General features: G+C 42.1%; 1 pseudogene; it reads left to right on the top strand.

Moving 5' to 3' along the window:
- Positions 1–23,869: 23,869 nt before the first annotated feature.
- Positions 23,870–24,726, top strand: LOC124529208 (60S ribosomal protein L6-like; annotated as a pseudogene).
- Positions 24,727–27,640: the final 2,914 nt, after the last annotated feature.

The raw sequence follows: 27,640 nt of genomic DNA, 5'->3' as shown, positions 1-27,640 counted from the left end.
TTATTTATTTATAAAAGTTTATTTATTTATTTATTTCATCAATCTCTACACCCAATGTGGGGCTCAAACTCACAACCGTAAGATCAAGAGTCACACACTCTTCCAAGAGGCACCCATCTTCTGTGTGGAACTTTTAAAAGCCAATGTGTGCTTTTCTACATTCTCTCCTCCTACTTATGGCAACTGGCAATGTTTTAGATAGTGGCTACCCTGTCAACCTAGGTCCTAGAGTTAGGACCATGATGACTCAGAGTAGAGCCTCAGCCAACCCAGGAGCAATAAATAACGTTTTGTTGCATAAAGACATCGAGATTTTAGGGATGCTTGTTATAGAAGCATAACCTAGCTTCTTTGGGTGACATACTGTATTATAGACATTACCAGAATTATATGAAAAAAATGTGCAACTTCTGGGGACATAATAAGGCTTAATTTTCTTCCTTTCAAAATCTTTTTCTTTCTTTCTGAAGGGTCATGAACCTAGGGATGTTCTTACCAGCCAAGAACCCTTGATGATCTATAAGAGAACAGACATCCATTCAACCACAAAAGAAAGAAGAGGAAGGGATGCAAAGCAACAAAGGGTACAGAAATATGACACAAAGCAAGGAAGAGAAACAAAGTGAAAAAAGTGAGACAAAGTATAAAAACAGGGAGAAGAGAGGTACAGAGGATGCCTGAGACACAGACAGAGATGATTCTAAGAAAAACAACTGCTGAGGCAAATGGAAACTGTATCTGTTTGGGATGTTCACCCCAGCCCTAGGCAAGTAATGTCAACTTTTATGGTAGCTGAACAATCTTGATTAGTTCTTGGTCTTCCATTCATCAGTCTTGGCACCTAATGTTTACTGAGCACCTACTGTATGCCTGGCACTGTGCTTGTGCTGAGTTTAGGGAGGTAAGTATGACCCAGTGCTAACAGCTGCTTTCAAGAATCCCCTAATCTGTTGTGAAGCAGTCACATGAAGAGTTAGAATAAAATTTGGCCTGTGACATGATGGAAGTGCCTGCAAGGAGTTAAGGGAGGAGAAGGGGAACCAAGCCCTGTGCAGAAGAGTGAGGAAGGACTTTCTGGAAGACATGAGACTAAGAGTCTTGCAGGATAACTAGGAGTTAGTGAAGGCAGGGTGGCAGAGGGGTAACAGGGGCCAGGTGGTGGAGGTGAGAACCTGCAGGTAGTTTGGGGTTGCTGGAACCTTGACGAAAGGCATTGGGCATTAGGAGATGAGCCTGGAGAGGGACTAGGGCCTATCTCAGGGGCTTGATATCTTTCACTGGGTTGGTTAGGGAGATTTGCATGGCTAAGCAGAGAAGCTAAATTGCTTTGCCTGCTGTGTGGACAGTGGATTGGGGGCAGAATCTCTTTTTGTGAGATCTTTTGGGATTAGGCTGAATGCCCAGCCTATGGCCCAGAGGTGCACAAGATGGCCTCTGGAATAATCACCCCAGTCAAGGCTTAGTGAATGCTGCCACGAGCGGGGCAGTGTTCTATGTGTCTTATGGACCCTATGTGGAGTAACTACTTCACTCTCCTGACAACCCTCTGGTGAGGGTATAGTCTTATCATCCCCATTTTGACCACCAGTAAACTAGGCACAGAGAGGTTAAGTTGTGCATCCCTGCCCTAAAGCTAGTAAGCAGCACACCAGCATTCCAGGGCAGGCTGCCCAGCTCCGATCTGCCTCTAACCATTCTCCTTCGGGCCTCCTCAGGGTTGGCTGCTGTCAGGAGGGCCCTCACAGAGGCATAATTTGGCTTTGGCATCCTGCTTCAAGTTTATGAAATCTTCCACATAGATGACCTAACTCCAGCTTGCAACAATAACTTCTGTGAGGTAGGTAGTATTATTCATAGCTAAGAAAACTGACCAAGGAAATCGAATGATTTGTCAAAGGTCAAAGTTAGACTCAGACGTGCGTCTTCCAAGCTGGAGTCCAGTGTCAGGTCTCATGTTCATTTGTCAGTCAAGGCTGAGGCCAGCCTCATGCTCAGTACGTTGCATAGTTCACAGGTCAGAGCACTTTCCACTCCTATTGCCTTTTGTCCAGGAAAAATGCTTTTCTGAACTGAGGGAAGGAGTCACAGAGAAATGTGTTGTTGGCATCGATTTCCTATGGTTGGGCAATAGCTTCCGCCATCCAGACCAGGTGACGTCAGCTGTCTGGATTCCTGCCAGTGTTCTCCTGCCCAGGAAACAGACTTCCGGCCAGGGCTAAGCTGTCTCTGGCTTCCTGGAGCAGTAGACCTCTGAATTTGCAGTGAAAGACTGAACATCAGATCTCAGGGAAGGTTTCACTACAGGGGAGGAGGTAAAAATGGGGAAGAGGAGTTAAGAAGACACTGTTTAGGGATAAGCATGGAGCCCCTCTGCCTGGGGTCTGGGGTTTTCCTTCCAGCATGAAGGCAGGATTCAGTGATCAGAATGAGAGGGTTAAGACTGTGACTAAGAGGGGCGCCTGGGTGGCTCAGTCAGTTAAGTGTCTGACTCTTGATTTTGGCTCAGATGATGATTTCACGGTTCTTGGGATCAAGCCCTGCACTGGGTTCAGTGCTAATAGCACAGAGCCTGCTTGGGATTCTCTCTCTTCTTTTCTCCCTGGTCCTCCTCTGCTTGCGTGCTCTCTCTTTCTCTCTCAAAAAATAAATAAACATTAAAAAAAAAAGAGAGAGACCGTGACTAAGAGACTTAAGTAAATTGAGGGTGGAGGGGAAGAAAGGCAAGCAAAGTTAAGGAAATCTGGAAAAAATTACACATAGAGATACAAACACAGAAGGTCAAACATAGGCCAAGAATAGAATGTTGATCCCAATCCTCATGCACTTTTCAGTGGATATGAGTCTTGAACAAATCAGTAATGCAGGAATATAAACAGCTCTCATTTCTTTTTCTTTTCTCTTTTTTTTTTGTAATTATGAAAGCATAAAAGTTATTTAAAACATCTGAACAATAGATACATGAATTAGAGTAGAAAATGAAAGTGTGCCACTATCATCCTGAACCCTACTCTCCAAGCCTGGTTCGTAAATGGTTTAGCCATTCCTTCAGCCAATGTTGATGTCAGTTAATCCTCACAAAAACCCTATGAGGTAAGAACTACTATTATGCCTTTATTATTATTATTGTTTTTAAATTGTACTAAAATATACATAACATAAAATCGACCACATTAGGGAGTCCTGGTGGCTGCTGATGGTGCGTGGCCTTCATGGCCTTCAGGCCCACCCGACTCACTGGCAGACGGTGTTGCAGCCTTCTGAGCGGGTTCTGTGCCACTGCAAGTCACAGGGACAAATACTGGTTCTTTGCTTGTTTGAGGAGAACCCAGTTTGAAGAATATAAGAATGAAAAGGATTTGGGAAAGGCTGCCAGCTACCTAGGGAGGCGGAGGCAGAATCTGGCACAGTCAGCCTCCACCACCATGTGTCTCCCTCCCGGGAGACCCTCCCAGGGCATCTGCTCTGAGAGGTAGGAGTGTTACAAGGTTCCTCGTGGTGCAGAGATGACCTTGCATCCTTCTGAGAAAGCAATGTATTGTGATTTCTTTGCCAAGAGAGGTCAGTGGAAGAAACTGGGGAGGGAAAGCTGGGAGCGAGAGGCTAAGCAGCTGCAGGAGGACACCTGCCCTGTGGTCCTAAGACAGAAGCTTTGCCTCTTGCCTGAAAAGCAGGTGAGTTGCTCCCATTGTGGCACATTGTGACCAGGCCCCAAGAAGAGTTGATGTAGAGAGAGACAAGGACACCTCACCATTCAGGCTTGCAAGGAAATAAGTTACAGAACATACACACACTTGCCCTAATAAAAATAATAGACATGGGAAAAAATTTACCATTTTAACCATTTTTAAGGATATAGCTCATAGCATTAAGTACATGCACAGTGTTGTGCAACCATCACCACCATCCATCTCCAGAGCTTTTTCATCTTCCGCATCTGAAACTCTGTGCTCATTACACAGAATCTTCCCATCCCTTCCCATAGCCCCTGACAACTACTATTCTACTTTTTAAAAAATACTTTTTATTATTAAAAAAGTTTTTTTTTGAATGTTTACTTATTATTGAGACAAAGAGAGAGACAGAGCATGAGCATGGGAGGGACAGAGAGAGGGGGAGACACAGAATCCGAAACAGGGTCCAGGTTCTGAACTGTCAGCACAGAGCCTGATGTGGGGCTTGAACCCACAAACCATGAGATCATGACCTGAGCTGAAGTCGGAAGCTTAACCAACTGAGCCACCCAGGCGCCCCTAAAAATACTTTTTTATTTATTTTATTTATTTTTATTTTTGACAGAGAGAGAGATAGAGCATGAGTGGGGGAGGGGTAGAGAGAGAGGGAGACACAGAATCTGAAGCAGGCTCCAGGCTCTGAGTTGTCAGCACAAAGCCCGACACGAGGCTCGAACCCACAGACCGCGAGATCATGACCTGAGCTGTAGTTGGCTGCCCAACCGATTGAGCCACCCAGGCACCCCTAAAAATACTTTTTAAAGTTTATTTATTTATTTTGAGAGAGAGAGAGAGAACATAAGCAGGGGAGGGGCAGAGAGAGAGGGAGAGAATCCCAAGCAGGTTCTGCACTGTCAGCACTGAGCCCCATGCAGGGCTTGAACTCATGAACTGCAAGATCATGATCTGAGCTGAAATCAAGAGTCAGATGCTTAACCAACTAAGCCACCCAGGTGCCCCCACTATTCTACTTTCTGTCTCTATGAATTTAACTATAGTAGATCCCCCATATAGGTGGAGCCATGTATTTGTCCTTTTGTGACTGACTCATTTTACTTAGCATAATGTCTTTGTGGTTCATCCATGTTGTAATATGTGTCAGAATTTTCTTCCTTTTTAAGGCTGAATAGTATTCCATTGTATGTATACACCACATTTTGTTTATCCATTCATCCATCAATGGACACTTGGGTTATATCCACCTTTTGGCAATTGTGAATAATGCTGCTATGAATGTGGATATACACATATCTATTTGAGTTTTGCCTTTACTTTTAATAACAACTGTATTGAGATAGAATTCATATACTACACACTTCACCCTTTTAAAGTGTGCACTGAATGGTTTTTAGTGTTCTCAGAGTTATGCAATCAGCACCACAGTGAATTTTAGAACATTTTCATCACTCCCAAAAGAATCCCCATACCCATTAATTGTCCCGATTTCCCCTCAGATCTCCCCCGACTTCAGCCCTGGGCAACCACTAATCTACTTTTTATATCAATAGACTCGTCCATTCGGGACATTTCATGTAAATTAAATCATACAATATGTGGCCTTTGTGTCTGGCTTCTTTCATTTTGTGCAGCATTTTCAAGGTTCATTCACATTATAGCATGTATCAGTTCTTTTTCTCTCTTCTCTCTCTCTTTTCCTTCCTTCCTTCCTTCCTTCCTTCCTTCCTTCCTTCCTTCCTTCCTCCCTTCCTTCCTTCCTCCCTTCCTTCCTTCCTCCCTTCCTTCCTTCCTTCCTTCCTTCCTTCCTTCCTTTCTTCCTTCCCTCCTCCTCTCCTTCTGATATATTTTTTGTGGTTTGTTCTCCTTACAGTTTTGGTTTTATTTATTTATTTATTTATATTTTATTTATTATTGAAGTGTAGTTGACACACAATGTTACATTAGTTTCAGGTGTATAGCATAATGATTCAACAAGTCTACATGTTATGCTATGCTCACTACAAGTGTAGTTACCATTTGTCACCATGGAATGCTGTTATAATTTAACTGACAATATTCCCCATGCTGTACCTTTTATCCTTGTGACTTATTCATTCCTTACTGGAAATCTGTATCTCCCACCCTCCTTTATCCATTTTTCACATGCTCCCAACCTCCCTCCATTCTACCAACCATCAGTTTGTTCTCTGTATTTATGGGTCTGTTTCTGCTTTTTGTTTGTTTGTTTGTTTTGTTTATTCATCTGGTTTTTAGATTCTATATATAAGTGAAATTATATGGTATTTGTCTTTATCTGTCTGACTTATTTTACTTAGCATAATATATTTTCTTTCTATTTACATTGTTACAAATGGCAAGATCTCATCCTTTTTATGGTTAATATTCCACTGTATACGTATAGCACTTCTTCTTTACCCATTCACCTACCAATGGACACTTGGGTTACTTCCATATATTGGCTATTGTAAACAATGCTGCAATAAACACAGGAGTGCATGTATCTTTTTGAATTAGTGTTTTGTTTTCTTTGGGTAAATAGTCAGTAGTGGAATGACTGAATCATATAGTATTTTTATTTTTAATTTTTTGAGGAACCTCCATATTTTTTTCCACAGTGGCGGCACCAATTTATATTCCCACGAACAGTGCACAAGGGTTTCTTTTTCTCCACATCCTCACAAGCACTTATTTCTTGTCTTTTTGATTCTAGCCATTCTGACACGTGTGAGGTGATACTTCATTGTGGTTTTGATTTGCATTTCCCTGATGATTAGTGATAGTGAGCATCATTTCATGTGTCTATTTGTCATCTGTATGTCTTGGGAAAGTGTCTATTCAATTCCTCTGCCTATTTTTACATTGAATTGTCTGTTTTTGGTATTGAGTTGTATAAGTTCTTTATATATTATGAATATTAGCTCCTATTGGATATATCATTTGAAAATACCTTCTCCCATTTAGTAGGTTGCCTTTTAGTTTTGCTAATGGTTTCCTTTGCTGTACAAAAGCTTTGTTTTCTGGTGTAGTCTCAATAGTTTATTTTTGCTTTTGTTTCCCTTGCCTGAGGAGACATATCTAGAGAAAAGTTGCTAATGCTGATGTCAAAGAAATTACTGCCTATATTTTCTTTTAGGAGTTTTATGGTTTCATGTTTCACATTTAGGTCTTTAATCCATTTTGAATTTATTTTTGTGTATGGGGTAGGAAAGTGGTCCAGTTTCAGGGTTCCTGGGTGGCTCAGTCAGTTGAGCATCCAACTCTTGGTCTTAGCTCAGGTCATGATCTCATGGTTCATGAGTTCGAGCCCCGCATTGGGCTCTGTCCTCACAGTGCGGAGCCCGCTTGGGATTCTGTCTCCTCTCTCTGCACCGCCCCCCCCCCCAACTTACTATCTGTATCTTTCTCAAAATAAATAAAACTAAACTTAAAAAAAAAGAAAGTGGTCCAGTTTCATTCTTCGGCATGCAGCTGTCCAGTTTTCCCAGCATTATCTATTGAAAAGACTGTCTTTTCCCCATTGTATATTCTTGCCTCTTTTATTGTAGATTAATTGACCATACTTATTCATTTATGGTTTATTTCTGGGCTCTCTATTCTGTTCCATTGACCTGAGTCTATTTTTGTACCAGTACCATACTATTTGACTACTACAGCTTTATAGTCTATCTTGAAATATGGGATTGCATCACCTCTAGTTTTGTTCTCCTTTCTAATAATTGTTTTGGCTTGTGCTTTGTTTCTTCTTATTGCCAAATATTATTCCACAGTGGGGATATATACACACTTTATATAACCATTCATCTATTGATGAACGTTTGTGTGGTTTCTGTATTTTGGTTATCACGAAAAATGCTGGCATGAACATTCATGTACAAGAATATGTGTGGATAGGGGCCCTTGGATGGCTCAGTCGTTAAGCGTCCGACTTTGGCTCATGGTTCGTGAGTATGAGCCCTTGCATCAGGTTCTGCACTGGTGGTGCGGAGCATGCTTGGGATTCTCTCTCTCCCCCTCTCTCTGCCCCTTCCCCACTCTTTCTCTCTCTCAAAGTAAATAAAGAAAATTAAAAAACAGAGAATGTGTGTGGATATATATTTTTATTTCCCATTGATATATACCTACAAGTGGAATTTCTACGTCATATGGCACTTCTCTTTAGCCTTTTGAGGAACTGCCAGGTTATTTTCTAAATTGACTGCACCATTTGACATTCTCACTAGCAGTGTTTGAGGGTTCCAGTTTCTCCAATCTGTCTTTTTGAGTCTAGCCATTTTAGTGGGTATGAAGTGGTATCTCATTGTAGTTTATATTTGCATTTACCTGATGGCTAATGATGTTGAGCATCTTTTTATGTGCTTATTGATCATTTGTATTTCTTTGGAGAAATGTTTATTCAGATCCTTTGCCCATTTAAAAATTTTTTTTTAGCATTTATTTATTTTTGAAGGAAAGAGACACAGAGCGTGAGTGGGGGCAGGACAGAGAGCTAGGGAGACACAATGTCCGAAGCAGGCTCCAGGCTCCAAGCTGTCAGCACGGAGCCCGACGCGGGGCTCAAACTCACAAACCACAAGATCATGACCTAAGCCCAAGTCAGTTGCTCAACCGACTGAACCACCCAGGCGTCCCTGTTTGCCCATTTTTAAATTTGGTTATTTTTCATTACTGAATTGTAAGAGTTCTTTATGTATTCTAAAAATTTTAAAAATGTTTTTATTTATTTTTGAGAGCAAGAGAGAGAGAGAGAGACAGAGTACAAGCAGGGGAGAGGCTGAGAAAGAGGGAGACACAGAATCCGTAGCAGGCTCCAGACTCCAAGCTGCCAGCCCAGAGCCTGAAGTGGGGCTTGAGCTTATGAATGGTGAGATTAGGACCTGAGCCAAAGTTGGATGCTCAACGGACTGAGCCACCCAGGTACCCCTCCCTTTTTTTTTATAATAATTTTTTTTTCAACGTTTATTTATTTTTGGGACAGAGAGAGACAGAGCATGAACGGGGGAGGGGCAGAGAGAGAGGGAGACACAGAATCGGAAACAGGCTCCAGGCTCCGAGCCATCCGCCCAGAGCCTGACGCGGGGCTCGAACTCACGGACCGCGAGATCGTGACCTGGCTGAAGTCGGACGCTTAACCGACTGCGCCACCCAGGCGCCCCTATAATAATTTTTAAAAATGTTTTTATTTATTTTTGAGAGAGAGAGAGGGAGAGACAGAGAGAGAGAAAACGAGTGGGGGAGGGACAGAGAAAGAGGGAGGAACAGAATCTGAAGCAGGCTCCAGACTCTGAGCTATCAGCACAGAGCCCCACACGGAGTTCTTTATGTATTCTAAATACAAGCCCTTTAACAGATATATGATTTACAAGTATTTTATACCATTCTGTGTGTCATCTTTTCATTTTCTTGATGGTGTCCTTTGAAGCACACAAGTCTAAGTTTTTATAAAGTGTAATTTAGCTATTTTTTTCTTTTGTTACTTGTGTACTCGGTGTCATATCCAAAAAACTATTACTTAATTCATGGTCACAAAGATTTATGCCTATGTTTTCTTCTAAGAGTTTAATAATTTTGGCTCTTACATTTAGGTCTTTGATCCATTTTGAAGTAATTTTCCTATATGGCATGAGGTGGGGATCTGATTTTATTCTTTTGTATGTGGATATCCAGTTGTTGCAGCATCAGTATGCCTTTTTACAGATGAATACATTGTAGAGTCCCTGAAAAAAAGGGACAGTGCCTGATTTTGCTCACCTTTGTCTCCTCAGGATTCATTTAGCCCCATGCCTGACATATACAAGATGCTCAATAAATACAGGCAGAGTGAATGAGTATATGAGTGACTGAGACTCAGAGAGGTTACATAACTTACATGGGTCAGTCAGCTGGAAAGTGGCCATATGTGGTTCAAACCCCAGGTTTTCCAGTCATTTCTAATTACGAGTTGTTGTGCCTCTAGGTTTCCAAAACTGTCTCAGGTTACCAGAAGCTCTTTATCACAAGAAACCAGATTTCCTCAAAGTTTCATTTGATGTCCCTCTCTGTACCTTTCCAATAATTCCATTGTTTATGAACAGGCAGCCACACTTCTCAAATCTAGTGAGCCTCATGTCCCTTCCACCTCTGACTCCCCTCCTCTTTCCACCCTCTCCAGCCACAGAGACAAAGACTCTACTTCTTCTGTGGAGGTTTTGTAGTTGGAAAACTCTTCTAGATGTCTGACCACAGCCTTCTGCTGCAGAATTTTACCATAAATCCCCATGAGTGTTAGGTATAATAGTTTATTATGGGACCTGGTTTGGTGTGGGAGACATTTTGACTGTGCAGGAAGCTTTATGTGCTCTGCACTGAGTGAAGTACAGTTTGGGTGAAGCCCCCTGCCCTTGCTCTAGTCCCAACTTGGTGCTCCCTTCATAGACCATGGCTTCTGATTCAGGGTATAGCATGCCATCTCAGAGAAAGAAGCCAGATGGCATAAACCTCAGTTCTAAAACATTCTGATGGACTCACCTCTTTAGGGATGAGGACAAGGGAGAGCCTGGAAGAGAGAAACCTTTGCTCCTTAAAGCTTCCCCAGTTAAAGCCAAGACTGGTGAGAGAGTTGGGCTGAATTACCAGCCCCCACCCTGACAATGTTGAGTTTGGGCTCCCCCTGTTGGGCCCTTTGGAAAATAATTATGTGAACTACAAAAAAATTAACATAAGGCTGGGGGCAAAAGAAATAATGTTTATGGAGAGCTTGCTATATACTAGGCATTTTGTTTAGGCATTTCATTTCATTCTTTTTTAAAACTATTATTATTATTATTATTATTTTATTTTGGAGAAAGACAAAGAGAAAGAACAAGAGTGTGCGAGTGGGGGGAGGGGCGGAGGAAGAGAGAAAGAATCTCAGGCAGGCTCCACGCTGAGTGTGGGCTCCATGCCAGACTCAATCTCATGACCCTGGGATCATGATCTGAGCCAAAATCAAGAGCTGGACTCTTAACTGACTGAACCACCCAGGCACCCCTCATTTCATTCTTAAGTAATCCCATAGGTAGGTTTTTATCAATCGTCTTTTGTAGAGTTGGAAACCGAAACTTGCCCAAAGTCATACAAGGATTTGAACCCAGAGCTTTGACTCCCTAAAGTCCATACATTTTCTGGTACTCTGAGCCAAGAAAGCCAGAAGGCAAAAATGGCACATAAGGGCCCCTCCCTCCCTTCACTTCCACTGAATCTATTGCTTATTTTGTTGAGACAGTTCGGGGACCTAAGAATGTTCTGGGGAATCCCCTTGAACCATTGGTGTGCTTCAGCCAGCTCAGTCCAAATGGTGAGAACAATCTGTTAACAAGCTGGTTGTTAAATGGGTTTTTAGTTGGAAAGAGGTCATGATGAGAGGGAGCTTTTACATCATGGAAATTGGTAATCAGGGTCCTACTCCTCTAACCCCACATGCTGGTTTATCAGCACACCACTGTAACTGAACTCTCCTCTGAGGTCACAGATGCCCTAACAGAGCCTTAACTTTGAGGCCTTGAGTGAGAGCTGAGAATGCCCCCAGTGGTCACAAACCTTCAGGTGCAGGCTGAGGAAGGATAGACATAACCGTTGGAAAATGAGGAAGTGTGTGCACATGGGAGAGAGAAAAGAGACTGTAAAATATTGGTTATTCACACGTAAATAAAATGCCAGCGTTTTTAATCATGGGGATTTTGGGGGGAGGGGTTGTTATCTGTCATTAAGTTCTTTTTTTTCAGAGCAATGAAAGAGATCCGATTCTTGTGGGAACTAGAAAAGTGCCCTGGGTCGACGGGGGTGGGGGGGGGGTGGGGGCTCTGCACAGCACAGAAGAGGGGAAATCTCGTTTGTGGAAGGAAAGATGACTCTGAGCCTTGAGGTCTTGGGGTGGGAGGCAGTTTGCTTTTTGTTATTTTGCTTTATTTTTTAAGTTTATTTATTTATTTTGAGAGAGAAAGACACACAAGCATGAGTGGGGGAGGGGCAGAGAGTGAGGGAGACAGAGAATCCTAAGCAGGCCCTGCACTCCCAGCGTGGAACTCGAACTTACGAAACCAAGAATCAGATGCTTAACTAACTGAGCCACCCAGTCTCCCTTATTTTATCTTATTTTATTTTATTTTATTTTATTTTATTTTATTTTAAAGTTTACTATTTTGAGAGAGAGTGTGTGTGTGCACAAGCAGGAGAGGGGCAGAGAGAGAGGGAGAGAGAGAGAATTCCAAGCAGGCTCTATAGTCTCAGCGTGGAGTCCTATGTGGGGCTTGAACTCATGAACTGTGAGGTCATGACCTGAGCCAAAATCAAAATCAAGAATGGACACTTAATCAACCCAGACATCCAGGTGCCCCTGAGAGCAGTTTATAGACCACATTCCTGAGACTGAAGCTGGGATCCTTTTACCTGCCAGGTGGTGACAAGCCTCCCAGATTACCCAGGGCTACAGGAGTCTGTGAAGAGCAAAATAACTCTAAGCATCAGGAGAACAATCTCCAGAGCCAACTCTGGGTGCTTTGGAGTCACCTCCATTTGAGGACTGGAGTCAGGGACTTTCCTCAACTGGTCTACGTGCTGCAAAGAAACAGCCGCCTTTTGTAATAAAAGAGGAACATCTGGGGGATGCAGTTGGAGGGAGCATCTCCTTGGGGAGGGGAAGGGACTTCCCAGCCCTGCCTTGTCCCCAGAAGTTTCCCTGTCCCTTTATGCTTGCAAGCAACCACTGTTGAAGCCATTGGTCCCGCATGGACTCAGAACAATTAAATAATACTTCCCTAAAGGTCTAGAGTTAAGAAGAGGATAGTAAAGAACTGAGTAGCAGGTAACTAGATAATCTGATTTACAAGACAGCTGATTTATCTTCAGCCCACAGGCAATTACAGGGATTGCTCCTCCTTTGCTCCTGGCTTGCTGCCTCCATCTCAGAAAGACTCCTTGAGTCTGAAGGAGAAGGATAGACAGCTGCAAGTTCATATCCATGTCTGCCCAAGGCTCTCATTCTGAGTTCCAGGTCCTTGCCTGAGGACCGACCTCACCTATGCCTGCCTGATGCGCATCTCTAAGAGACCATGCTTACTGACAGGCATGTGACTTTGGCCTACAGGGCACACCAGGAAAGCCACAGTCCCCAGGTAACCTCATACAGTAAGGGGTGGAATGGGGCATTGTCCTTTGTTCTGGGTGTTGTGACTCTCAACCCTAGGGCTAGAGACTATGATCAAAGGGACACCTGATTGGATGGGCCAAAGCTATGACACTGATGTGATTTTTAGGGTTAATTAGCCCTTTGGGCAGGGCAGGCTTCCACCCACTGGTATAGCTCCCAGGCTAGGCGGGCCTGGGTAGACTTCAGGGGCAAGGCAGACAGCAGAAGGTGTGTGCAATGGGAAGGAGACTTGAACTCAGAGGCTGCTGGTTTCTGTTAGGCAGAGGTTAACAGAAGACCATGACACAGAGACAGATAATATATCACCTAACTACTGACTGGTACAACACCTTCTCTAACCTTTGAGAGAGTCTGCTCCCATTGCTTGTTCACATCCATTCATTCAACACTTATTAAGTTTCTCTTAGATGCCAGGTGCTACACAAGACACTAGATATAGTAGTGAATAGGACAGCCATCTTGCCCCCTTGGAGGTCACAGGACATTGTGATGAAAGACATTGAACAAATAATTAAAGGGTGATGAGTGCTATGAAGGAAAAGTATAGGGTGTATTATGAGGTACCTAATTAGCAGGAGGCTCCAAGAGGACAGGGACCATGCTTAGCTTGTATACTAGTGCCAGTGTCTGGCATGGAGTAACCATGGACATGTTTGGTTGAGAGAACCAAGGAGTCTAGCTAAATAAAGGGTGTGTGTGTGTGTGTGTGTGTGTGTGTGTGTGCGTGTGTGTGTTGTGTAATTAACCCTCCTTTAGCTCAGCTTGGTAAGCAGCTTTTATAAAACTGCTGATCCTCTTGAATTAATGATAGGTAAGAGCATGATATTAATGAGATATTCACCATTAGAGGCAGCTTACTAATAGAACAAGCCCTGACATAGATTCCTTGCCACCTGAGTTTGAACCCTGAATCTACCACTTACTAGCTATGAGAATTTGAGCAAGTTGCCCACATTTGCTGTGCCTTGTTTTTGTAAATTCTATCTCCTAGCATTGTAAAGATATAAGGCAATGTATACTGTGACATTAATACTATAACTATTACTATAGTATAACTATTATATCTATCATAAATAGTATAGTATTATATATAACGTAGTATTATATACAGTATAATAACTATAACGTACCTTAACTGTTAATATAATTAATAGCTATAATACTTGGTAGGTACTGTTATTTTTCATGTACACCAAACTTATATCCAAAAGGACTTTGGTAGTTAAAAGAAAAGACATAAACATGATAAACCTGGATATGACAGACAAGAGTAGAATAATAAATCACGTAGAAAGGGAGGAGAAGGTGTGTTTACAGTGCTAGATAATATCTATGTAGAGAGAGGATGAACCCTTGGAAGGTGAATCAGAAGCCTTTCCTGTTGGAAAGGGGCCTCTGTGCTTGGCATGCTGGTGGCTTTTACCAACCTTCCTACCCCCCCAAAACAATCTCATTCCAACGAGTTCAGAATTTTTTAACCTCCAAAATCTGTTTGTAGCAAGTTTGGGATGAGGGATGGCGAAATGAAAGGGAGATTGATGTGTGTGCACCCATTGGCCACATTTGCAGAAAGGATAGCAGACCCTTTTGACCTTTACAAGAAGCACCAGATCTTGCATATCTCCAAATTAGATGATACATACTTATCCAGATTTTCCAGGCCTTTCTCAATTACATTATGTTAAGAGCCTGCTGTTTCCTGTTTATATTCTCTTACCACGAGTTAACCGCTCTCCCTACTTTCACTTAAGTTTTGTATCTTGCTCTGTGAAAAACTTTTAAGCTGCCTGAAAACATTTCCTGAAATTGTTTCTCAAGTCTCTTTTCAAATATCTGCATTTATTGAGGATTAATAAAGCTAAGCTGCCATCAAGATCAAAATGCCTCTCTTTACCCCAATTTGCAATTCCTAAAAACCATTATTTTTTCAGAATGCTTCACATTTTCCTTCTATTAGTGTTAATGACTGACTTTCTTTCTGGGAAATTTTCACAAAGAAATAAAGTTTTTTAAAAAGTTTTTCCAGGGGTGCCTCGGTGGCTCAGTCGGTCAAGTGTCCGACTTCAGCTCAGGTCATAATCTCATGGTATGTGAGTTCGAGCCCCATGTTGGGCTCTCTGCTGTCAGTGCGGACCTGGCTTCAGATCCTCTGTCTCCCTCTCTCTGCCCCCCCCCTCAAAAATGAAAATAAACAACAACAAAAAAGTTTTTTCCAGTAGGTCTTTGCCTACTGGACTACCCACTGAGAAACACGGAGCTGCTTCCTGAAGCTGGGTGGTCGGCTCTCCTCGCCCAACCAGACCCAGCTGGGCAGTGCCATTCTTGCTGTGCCTCAGCAGGGTCTTCACAGACAATTGAAACAGCCTGAATAGGGGCGCCTGGGTGGCTCAGTCGGTTGAGCTTCCGACTTCGGCTCAGGTCATGATCTCACGGTCTGTGAGTTCGAGCCCCGCTTCGGGCTCTGTGCTGACAGCTCAGAGCCTGGAGCCTGCTTCAGATTCTGTGTCCTCTCTGTCTCTGACCCTCCCCCGTTCATGCTCTGTCTCTCTCTGTCTCAAAAATAAATAAGCATTTAAAAAAAAAAAGAAACAGCCTGAATATAAAATTTGCAGATGTCATGTGTACTGATTATCCATATCAAGAAGACACAAACAAGTAATAAGACATGCACCCCATTATTGCTTCACTGCAATAATTCTAGATATGATTAGTTACAGCTAAAGAGTTAAGTCCCATTGTTAATTATGTTTTGGTGTTTTTGGGGGGCCAAAGTAATGGGTATATAATCCAAATGTTGCTCCTTTACAGGGGTCAGATGGATCTCACATGAGATCTAGTTTGCTTCTTTGCCTTGTGTGTCAATTCCTTGCCCTATCCTGTCATTATCATTTCGCCATTAGTGAATCTTCAAGGCCTGACCCTTGTTAGGAAATGATGGAAAAAAGTCAGTTGCTCTATAATTACCAATTACAGTGTGACTTCTTACAAATAAATGCACTCAACTTTCAGCATTACTCATTTGTTGTAAAATTGTAAAAGTCCATCTCTGTTTAGAGATGTGGTTCATGCTTTGCTTGCTCTACTTCCTGGAAAATAATCCAAAATGGTGATGGCCAAATGAAACACTGCGAGGGGAGCAATGGCTGGTCATGGGTCACATCACACGCAAAGCCCTGACTAGAGAAGCGTAGTATCTTCTGGACATCTTTTGCAAAGATGACAGACTTCTTTAGGTAGGCCTTGCTTAGATATTAAGTGGAAGAAGTTTTGTTGACTGTGTTATAGAGGTCTTTGGCCCATATATTGTATATATGTTGGCCTATATATTGTATGAAACTTCAGTTATTATGTATAACTGCCAGGTGTTTAAAATAGGAAATAGGTAAGGAATGCGTTCCTGAGAAGAGGGAGCGAAGTTGCCTTTAAGAGGAGGTGAGGGCGTTACCTATTAGGTTGTTGAGGGTATTAAATGGGATGATGCATGAAAAGGACAGCCCAGCACCTGGTAGGTAGTAAGAACTCAATAAATGTGAAATTATTATTACTATTATCTGCCTAGCAGCTTCAGCCCCCTTGGCTTCATGTGCCAGCAACACTTCCCAACTTGTTCACTTCTTATCCTTCCTCGGGTTCTTTTGTTTATCTTAAGTTCTTCTTCTATCTTCTGAAATAATCGTATCTCATATCTACAGTTGAAGAGCTAAGAGCAGCGAGGGACCTCAGGTGCAGATGTAGTCATAGATAGGGATAATGGCGAATTCTCAGGTCTTTTAACTTAAAAAAGTTCAGGTCCTAGGGACTTTTTACCTTTTTCAAGATGGAGTCCTGTACTGTGTAGGTTACAGTTATTCTAGTCCATGGAGTGCTGGTAGTGGTATTTGTATCCCATCTGTCTTCCATTCCATATCACAGGCCCAGTTGTGATCAGGGATGTCAGCTCACTTCACACAATCAGAACTTGTTCATTTGGGGCACCCTGAATGATGCCAGATGGGCAAGAACCTGAATGAGAACCACCTCAAGAGAACCTCTTGCCTGGAACCTCATGGTGAATTGTTGAATGTTTTATATTCCTTGTTCTCTCTGTTGCAGTCAGTTGGCCTGGGAGGAAGGGAGGGTGGGGAGCTGCAAGGGCCTTGTTATTTAGGATCTTCCTCTGATAGTAAAGAGCCAATTGGAGGGAGCTGTTCCAACTCTGCGGTTCTGGGCTCTGAAGTGGTCTTTACCTACAATAGCAGTGATGCCTAGGCTCAGATCAGTGGGAAAACAGCCTGGAGTTTAGGAGCCTCAGATTTTTTTTTTTCAGATTCCCCTAAATGTCTCACATTTTTTTATGAGTTTATCTTTTTTTTAAATTTTTTTTAACGTTTATTTATTTTTGAGACAGAGAGAGACAGAGCATGAACAGGGGAGGGGCAGAGAGAGAGGGAGACACAGAATCTGACATGGGCACCAGGCTCTGAGCTGTCAGCACAGAGCCCGATGTGGGGCTCAAACTCACAGACTGTGAGATCATGACCTGAGCCGAAGTCGGACACTTGACTGACTGAGCCACCCGGGCGCCCCAAGTTTATCTTTTTTGAATCAGAATTGAAATAAATTCCAAATAGGCTGATATTTTTATCTTTATTTTTTAAATATTTATTTTTAATGTTTATTTATTTTAATTTTTTAATGTTTATTTATTTTTGAGAGAGTGAGAGAGAGACAGAGTGGGATTGGGGATGGGTCAGAGAGAGGGAGACACAGAATCTGAAGCAGGCTGAGCTGTCAGCACAGAGCCCGATGTGGGGCTTGAACTCACGAACTGTGAGATCATGACCTGAGCTGAAGTCAGATGCTTAACCATCTGAGCCACTCAGGCGCCCTAATGTTTATTTGTTGTTTGTTTGTTTATTAATGTTTATTTATTTTTGAGAGACAGAGACAGAGAGAGTGCAAGTTGGGGAGGGGCAGAGTGGGAGGGGGACAGAGGATCTGATGCAGGCTCTATGATGAGAGCAGAGAGCCTGATGCAGGCTCAAACTCAGGAAGCATGAGATCATGACCTGAGCTGAAGTCAGATGCTTAACTGACTGAGCTACCCAGGCACCCTTATTTATTTATTTTTGAAAGAGAGAGAGAAATCACGAGAGGGAGAGGGGCAGAGAGAGAGGGGAGACAGAGAATCTGAAGCAGTCTCTGCACTGACAGAGTTTGATGCAGGGCTCAAACTAATGAACCATGATATCATGACCTGAGCCAAAATTAAGAGTTAGATGCTTGGGACGCCTGGGTTTCTCAGTTGGTTAAGTGTGAGACTTTGGCTCAGGTCATGATCCCCCAGTTTGTTGGTTCGAGCCCCATGTAGGGCTCTGTGCTGACAGCTCAGAGCCTGGATCCTGCTTCAGATTCTGTATCTCCCTCTCTCTCTGACCCTCCCCTGCTCACACTCTGTCTCTGTCTCTCTCTCTCTCTCTCTCAAAAATAAATAAGCATAAGAAAAAAAAGAGATGCTCAACTGACCGAACTACCTAGGTTCCCCTTATGTTTCTTTTAATGTGTAAGTTCTTTCATCCATTCTATTTTTCTCCTTGAAATGTATTTGTTGAAGACACTGTGTTGTTGTTATTGTTTGTTTTGTTTTTGTCCTGTAGAGTTTACGTCAGTCTGGGTTTGGCTTATTTTGCAGGATTCCTCAGAGAATGTTGTGAACTGCCAACAGCAGGTAAATAATGTCTGTTTACCTCTCTCTTGGTTATGTTATCAGGCATTAGTCATCATTGACTAATCTGTGATTTTCTAAGAGGTTGCAAAATGGTGATATTGGAATTCTATCATTCTGTTCTTCATTTACTAGCTGGACTACTTCTGTAAGAGAAATTCCTCATCAACCACGTGGTCAGGTATGGTTCCTATAGGAAAGGCAAGATAAATGTTGGCTTCTCTTTATGACCAGTTTTCAAATTATTGAGTTGTTTACCTACAACTCTCCAATTAAAAGTGACCAATTAAAAGTGGCCAATTAAAAAAAATCATTATAAAGTCATGGGTTTAAATATATTTGATGTATTTTAGTTTATTGCAGTCTGTTGCGATTATTATTCTTATGAGTGCTTGAATTGTCCCATCTTTGGCAAGAGTCTCCTCACCTCCTTTTGATGTAGTCCTAAGATACTTTGATAGCTTCTTGAATTTTTGTTATAATGAAACATCCAAGCACATCTTATACATTTCCTTCTCCAGCTTGAGAACAAAGCATTTCTTTAAGGTTTCCATTGATAGGAAATGGCAATTAGAGACCACAGTCTGAATCCCAAGGACACTCATTGCTATTGGGTTGATCCTTGTTTTCTAGGGCCTTCTGGTGGACAGGAAGTACAAACATATATATTCTAGCATAAAGTCATTCTTTGTTTATACTAATACTTTTGATTTAAATAAGACTTCCATTATTTTACATGACTTCATCTAATATCTACTCTTTCTCCCAACCAAATATTTCAGTTCCCAAACATATCAACATTTGCTTTATCTCTCCATATTATCACCTTAATTGATTAGTCATTAATCAATTAATATAGAAATGAAAACCATTTTTCAATTTTGTTTGTCCTTAGGATATATCTCACAAGGCATATACAGTCAAGTTAGTGTGGTTTAAAGTTGTTTGAAATAGTTCTTCTCTTTGTGATTATACCACTAACTGTGCAGATAGGTTTTGTTTTATTTTTCTTTTGCTTTTTAAGGAAAGTTTTTTGTTTGCTTTGAGAGAGAGAGAGAGAGAGAGAGAGACTGCGCGTGCAAGCAAGGAAGTCAGAGGGAGAGGGAGAGAGAGAATCTTCAGCAAGCTCCATGCCCAGCATGAAGCCCAACTAGGGGCTGGGTCTCATGACCATTAGATCATGACTTGAGCCAAAATCAAGAGTCTGATGCTTAACCGACTAAGCCACCCAGGCACCCCTGGGGAAAGCTTTTTAAAGTTAATTTTTTTGGTAATTATTTAAAATATTTACACAGTTTCAGAGTCGATCTACAAAACAAAGTATATCAGAAAAACCTAATTTCTATCCCTATCTCCTCTACTTGATTTCCTCCTTCTCCCATACATAGACATTTAAAAAAGTTTTTAGCTTATTCTTCCATTGTTTATATATATATATTCACTTATTCTTAGATATATAGTAACATTTTATGTAGTTTTCCTCACTTTTTATTTAAAAAGTTATTTTATTGAGATATTTATATATAGTTCTACCTTGCTTTTTCTAGACAATGTATGCTGGTGATCATTCCATGACAGTATATAGAGACATTTTTAACCCCCCCCTTTTGTTAATGCTGCACAGTACTTCATACTTAGTTCAACCAGTTTCTTATAGTTGTACATTTGGACTGTTTCTATATTACAAACAGGGCTGCAATAAATAACCTATGTAAACACTTTTCCATATTTTTGCCAGTGATTTTTTTAGATAGATTCTGAGAAATGGTATTGCTGGATCAAAGAGGAAATGCATATGTAATTTTACTAGATATGGCCAACCGAATTACCCTTCATAGGGGTTGCCTCTTTCTGCATTCCCATCAACAGTATACTAGAATGACTATTTCCCCACAGCTTTGCCAACAAATTGGTTGGATTTTTGCCAATTTGATAAGTAAAAAACACTACTTTAGTACAGTTTTGATTTGTATTTTTCTTGTTAGAAGAAAAGTTGAACATTTTTTAAATATGTTATGGAGCCCTTTTCATTTATTTCTGTGAACTGTTTGTTCATGTCTCTTCCAATTTAAAAAAATTTTTTAAAAACTGATTTAAGTAATGTCTATACCAACATGGGGCTCAAACTCACAACCCAGAGATCAAGAACTGCATGCTTCAGGCACCTGGGTGACTCAGTCGTTTAAACATCTGACTTTGGGTCAGATCATGATCTGACAGGCCATGAGTTTGAGCCCCGTGTTCGGTTTTGTGCTGACAGCTTAGAGCCTGGAGCCTGCTTCAGATTCTGTCTCCCTCTCTGCTTCTCCCCAACTCATGCTCTCTCTCTTTCTTTCTCAAAAATAAATAAGCATTAAAAAAAAAAACAAAGAAAAAAAGAGTTGCATGTTCTTTCAACTGAGCCAGCTAGGTGCCCTGTTCTTATAATTTTTAAGTTGAGTTTGTAGGGGCAGAAAAAATTTCCCTTCTTCCTTTCTAGGTTCTTTGGCTGGTCTAATAGTTAAATTGACAAAGATTAACAGAAGAAAAACACAATTTATACTTACAAGAGCCTCATAAAAAATATGACATTCCAAGACAGCCAGGCAACTGAGGTTTATCTGCTAGCCTGAGCTAAGGAATGGGATAGAGGCCTAGGGCTTCAAAGGGGATGGGCGCAATTCAAGGAAGATGAAAAGAGGCATTATTTTGTAGTCATGTGTTTGCCCTGTCAAGCAGGTAAGTCAGATAAAAAGTTATCAGTGCACCTGGCTGGCTCAGTCAGTAGAGCATGTGACTCTTGATCTTGGGGTTGTGAGTTTGAACCCCATGTTGGGTGTAGACATTACTTGAAAAAAAAAAGTTATCTCTGGTAATAGCTCTCTTTATGGTTCAGGTCCCTATATAAGTTCTTTTAAGCATTGAGGGAAGATAAAAAGCTTTTCCTGAGTCTGCTGGGTGTTGATTTCCTTCAGGTCAAAATAATTCACATGCCAAAGTGGCACATTTTAGAGTGGCTTACTCTGCTCCCCTTAAAGTTGTTGGTTCTTGGGGCGCCTGGGTGGCTCAGTCGGTTAAGCGCCCGACTTCAGCTCAGGTCACGATCTCGCGGTCCGTGAGTTCGAGCCCGGCATCGGGCTCTGGGCTGATGGCTCAGAGCCTGGAGCCTGCTTCCGATTCTGTGTCTCCCTCTCTCTCTGCCCCTCCCCCGTTCATGCTCTGTCTCTCTCTGTCTCAAAAATAAATAAAACGTTAAAAAAATTAAAAAAAAAATAAAGTTGTTGGTTCTTTTCCCTCTAATTTTAGAAGTTCTTTATATATTAAGGATGTTAGCCATTTGTGACATGTTTATCATTTTACCGTGCTTATGGTAATGTTTTCTTTATGAAAGTGTTTGCTTTTAAATTGTTTTAAAGTTTATTTATTTATTTGAGAGAGAGAGAGAGAGAGGCAGAGAGAGAGGGAGAGAGAGAATCCCAAGCAGGCTCTGCACTGTCTGTGCAGAGCCCAATGTGGGGCTCTAACTCACGAAATGTGAGATCATGACCTGAGTCAAAACCAAGAGTCTAACGCTTAACTAACAGCTACCCAGGTGCCCCTTCTACAGTTTCAATTTTTAAAAAATATCCTATGTAGAAGTTATCCTTTTGTATGCTATGATAAATGGATCAAATTTTATTCTTTTTGTATAGAATCTCAAATTTATTTATTACTTGTTCCCCTCCCTCCCTTCCTTCAGCCTGCCTTTTCCTGGACATTGTATTCTTTCCTAGGTTTGCCAAAACTGGACATGGATCAAAATAAACATCTGTTCGACTCCCTGCACTTGATCCATTTTGTTGCCTGTTTTTCTTTCCTGTACTCTTTGTGATTTCTGCACAGTGTTTTTCCAGTAGCTCAAGGGAGTTATAACCTTTTGGGTTTCAGGAAGAGTGGGCTAAAGATCTGTCCAGAGAGTGATTCAAGCTGGAGCAGGTCCTGCCGAGGCTGAGGAGGGCCAGCTCTGCTTGGGGGTGAGGATAGGATTGGGTAGAAAGTGGTTTCCTGGGGGCAAAGTGGGGGTACTCATTCAGGAGCATTCAGGAGCTCAGTTGTTTCCTGTTCCCATATACCTCCTGCCCTTGTTTTCTATGTTTGAAAGTACCAATTTTCTAACTGAGGAAGACTGGTGACAGAAGGAAGAGAAGTGGGCAGTAAAAGGGAAGAATGGAATACAGAGATTGGAACCTCTCTTCCTCTATACTCACGTGATAGTCAGGGCAGCTCCATATCATCAATGCCAGCTCCCATTTGCCATTTTCTACAACCAAGTGCCAGGTACTCTGCTAAATGCTTTATGAGGAGTAAGTCATCTAATCTTGACCTGTTAGTTGGCTAAGGTTGTTACTACCAGAAGGGAAAAGAGGCTCAGAATTAAGGTCACACTTGTAAGTAGTAGGATGATGTCAGTCTGCATGACATTAAATTCCAGGCTCAATATGCCTAAGTCTGCGGCCTCCATAATAAAAGGTTCATAATACCCTATATTTATATTTCCTCTTCCATCTGAGAACTAACCTCATCCCATTTCACTCCCCAGATCCACTGAGCTCAGATGTGGGCAGTGTGGTTGACTCTAGACTTTGCAGCCCTCATGCTGGGTTGTAAGTCTCTGTGGCCTGGGAGGGCCCCATGCTGGCCATCTTTTATTCCATTGCCAGCACAGTGCCTGGCACATTGTAGATACTCATTACATATCTGTTGGATAATTGAATAGATGAAAAAGAACGGGAAAAAGAAATGTGTGTTGGCGATGAAGGGGCAGGAGTAGAGGAAGCACAGGGGGAGAGAGGCAGATTTAGGGGTAAGACAGAGGGGCTGGAAGGTGCTGGACTGGTGACTGGAAGGGGTCCATGTTGATGTTTGTTCAGAAGCACAGGAAAGTTGTCACTTGCAGGTCAAGAAACATTTCAATTTTTTAACAACTTGATCACGAGGAAATGACCTAGACTGTAGTAATTTTCTGTCACTTATCCCTTATCAGAGGCATTTTATTTTCTGAATACATCATCTAATGGGTCCAGGACTGAACAGAGCTCCCCTCTGTGCAGTAGATATGCACTTCTGCTTCCATCCCTCACATTTTGAATATTTCTGTTCCATATTCAAACGTCCTCAACTGTCCTTTCAATTGGAAAACAAAACACAAACACAAACCCTGACTGTCTTCTACAAACAAGCTAAGGTGAAGAAGGTATTGAACTTTTTCAGGTTGCAAAGAACAGAGAAACACTCAAGTTACCTTGAGGGAGGAACTTTTTCTAAGGCTATACAGGTAAGTAAGAAAAATAGGAAATGGCTTTTTCCCATCTTGCAAGATGGTGGGTGAAAAAAGCTGAGAAGTGAGATACTAAGGAGAAGAAACCTAAAACCTAGAAGGCTGATGCTGGTGGCAGGGTTCAGAAGGGTAACCTCAAGGCTAAAACGGCAAAGAAGGGGAAGTGGGAAGTCCCATCATAGCTGAAATCCTGTCCTAGTCAGAGGAATTGGCAGATATTCCCCCATTGACTATGTATTCCAGAAGGGCCATGTATAAAAGGAAGTATTCAGCAGCTAAATCCAGGGTTGAAAAGAAAAAGAAGTTTCTTGCTATTGTCACAAAACCAGTTGGTGGTGACAATGGTGGTACCCTAGTGATTAAACTTTGAAAAATACCTAGATATTATCCTACTGAAGATGTGCCTTGAAAGCTGTTGAGCCATGGCAAAAAACTTTTAAGTCAGCATGTGAGAAAACTGCGAGCTGGTGCCACTCCTGGGACCATTTTGATCATCCTCACTGGGGGCAACAGAGGCTAGAGGGTTGTTTTCCTGAAGCAGCTGAGCAGTGGCTTGCTACTTGTGACTGGACCTCTGGCCCTCAATTGAGTTCCTCTGTGTAGAACACACCAGAAATTTGTCATTGCACCTCCACCAAAACATCTCACTGATGCTTGCTTCAAGAAGAAGCTGTGTAAATCCAGACACCAGGAAGGTGAGATCTCTGACATGGTGAAGGAGAAATATGAGATTACAGAGCAGTGCGAAGTTGATCACAAAGCTGTGGACTTGCAAATTCTGCCACAAATCAAAGCTCTTCCTCAGCTTCAAGGCTACCTCTGCTCTGTGTTTTATGTCACAAATGGAGTGTATCCTCACAAATTGGTGTTCTAAATTTCTTACAAAGAATCTAATTTAATAACTGATTCATTAGAAAGAAAGAAAGAAGAAAGAAGAAAGAAAGAAAGAAAGAAAGAAAGAAAGAAAGAGGGGTACCTGGGTGGCTCAGTTGGTTAAGCATCTGACCCTTGATCTCAGCTCAGGTCTTGATCTCAGGGTTGTGAGTTAGGGCCTCGCATTGGGCTCCATGCTGGGTGTGAAGCCTACTTGAAAGGAAGAAAGGAAGAGAGAAAGAAGGAGAGAAAGAGAGAGGAAGGAAGGAAAGGAAAGGAAGATGGAAGAAAAATAGGAAATGGTCTGTGTAGGCCTTGAGGAGAGCTGGAGTGCCATTCAGAATATAACATGGGATGGGGTGGCCTGGCAGAGAAGAGGAAACTGCTCTCTGTCCTTGAGCATGACAGTAACTCCTTCATTTCACAGCTCTTCCGGGGCCTGAACAGATTACCTCCACATCAGCTCCAAACTTCTACCTTTGCTGCTTCTCTCTCACCTGTCTCTTCTTTCCTCTCTAGTACCACAACTTCTACAAGTTGGCTACTCTTCTTTCCTTTTCTTTTCTTTTCCTTCCTTCCTTCCTTCCTTCCTACCTTCTGTCCTTTGTTTTTGCCTTGGGGTATGATGGTATCATTAATTTGTGGGCGTATTGTTCTTTCTTAAAAATTTTTTTTAAGTTTTATTTATTTATTTTGGGGGGGGAGGGGCAGAAAGAGGGTCAGCTCTGAGCTGGCAGCTCCAAGTTTGACATAGGGCTCAAACTCATGAAACTGTGAGATCATGACCTGAACCAAAATCAAGAGTCAGATGCTTGGGGCACCTGGGTGGCATGGTTGGTTAAGTGTCCAATTCTTGGTTTCAGCTCAGGTCATGATCTCACAGTTCATGGGTTCGAGCCCTGCATTGGGCTCTGTGCTGTCAGCTCAGAGTCTGCTTGGGATTTTCTCTCTCCCTCTGTATCTGCTCCTCCCCTGTTCATGCTCTCTCTCTCTCTCTCAAAAATAAATAAATAAATAAATAAACTTTAACAAGAAGAAAAGATCTGCAAAATAAATGAAAAAAGATTATTTTAAAAAAAAAAGAGTTGGACACTCAACTGACTGAGCCACCCAGGTGCCCCATTAATTCTGGGGAGTTATTGCTCTTTGTAAGAGAAAATCTATAATGTACTCTTTGATTACATGAAATTAAGGCAGAGTTTGAACTGAGAGGAAATTAAGGCAGAGTCTGAACTGAGAGGCTGATCCAAGAGGTGTTCCATTGCTGAGCACAATTCCTTGAGCAGAGAGGTGAGAAATGTCTAGAGTGGGTCCCCTGAGACAGAAATCATTTTAGGAACAGTCACCTTTGGTATGGAATTCTAATGTGCCCCTGTTCTGGGTTGTAATTCCCCTACTCATTGGCCTATCCATGGTTCAAGCCTCTACTAAGCTGAGTTGACCCCTAGCCCGTTGTTAGCTTGTAAAGGAAGGGAAGGGCTACAGAGCCTGGATGCTCACAGAGGAGTGGTAAGAGGAAGAAGGAAGAGGTAATATTGACCAGGAAAATGGTGGCACTTCCTGGATCAAGGTCCTAGACTTCCTGTAGCTGTAGAACAGTAGGGGTTTGAGTTATTTTGTAACTGGGGCACAGGAGTACAAGAGCACCTGCTGCAGGGGTCCCAAACAGACCAGGTTTGATCACTTTCCACTGACAAAATTGAAAGTCAGAGACATGAGTGGTGGTGAAACAAGAAAGGAATTCATTTCAGGGAGGCCTATACTGGGAGGATGGCAGACTGACTAGTGTCACAAAGACTGTCTCCAAAGTGCTGGAAAAGCCTCTAGGTTTATTATTTTATTTATTTATTTAATTTTATACTATATTATATTTTATTTTGAGACAGAGAGAGCACAAGTGAGCAAGGGGGAGAGAGAGAGAGAGAGAGAGAGAGAGAGAGAAAGAGAAGTGGGGCTCACCCAAAGCAGGACTCAAACTCATCTGATGTGGGACCCAAACTGACAAACTGTGAGAACATGACCTGAGCCAAAGTCAGATGCTTAATGACTGAACCACCCAGGCACCTGCCTCTAGGTTTATAAAGGGAAAATGTGGGACAAATGTTGGTGGGTATGTGCAGGTGGGCAGCAAAAATCAGGTTGTTCATTGTCTTGGAGTCAGTTATGTGGGATCTTGCTGGGTCAGAGCACTCCTTATTGCTTGAGGGGGTAGTTTCTGTCCCCAGTGGATGCTTTGCCCAAAGGGTCTTTTATCTGAGTTAAGAGAGAAACTGGAAAGAGGAACTTAATCAGAAAATACTGACTGCGATCAGAATGGAGGTAGTTGCAGTCCTCTTTCAATTTGACTATCAAAAGAAAGTGAGAGGAGACGCTCACTCAGTTGAGCGTCCACCTCTTGATTTCGGCTCAGGTTATGATCTCAGGATTGTGAAATCAAGCCTCACTTCAAGCTCTAGGCTGATCATGGAGCTTAAGATTCTCTCCCTCTCCCTCTGACTCTCCCCACTGCTTGGGTGCTCTCTCTCTCTCTCTCAAAAAAAAAAAAAAAAAAAAAAAAGAAAGAAAGAAAAGAAAAGATAGAAAGACAGAAAGATGGAAGGAAAAAAGGAAAGTGATGGCCAAAGGCTGAGAACCCGGGCTTCCCTTTCACCATATGGAGCTGGTGTTCTCCCTGTGGTGCCTGCATATTCCTGTGTCTCTGTGGAATGATTCCAAATCCCCACCCTCTGTCTATAGAGGCCCCACTACTTCCTACCTCTTCAAATATCCTCCCCTTTCACTAGTTCTTCTCCCACTTTGTTTTTTTTTTTTACCTTCTTCCTCTCTTCTTCACTCCCTCCCAATCTCTTCTCGCTCACATTCTTCAACATCTTTTTCTTTTGACTTATATTTTAATCTTTCCATTCCACCATCTT

This window comes from Lynx rufus, unplaced genomic scaffold (assembly GCF_022079265.1).
Source record: "Lynx rufus isolate CCGP_SWC_20201006 ecotype Redwood Valley unplaced genomic scaffold, mLynRuf1.p SCAF_6, whole genome shotgun sequence".
NCBI lineage: Eukaryota > Metazoa > Chordata > Mammalia > Carnivora > Felidae > Lynx > Lynx rufus.
Note: the sequence above shows the minus strand (reverse complement) of the source record. Positions and strands in the feature narration are given on the sequence as shown.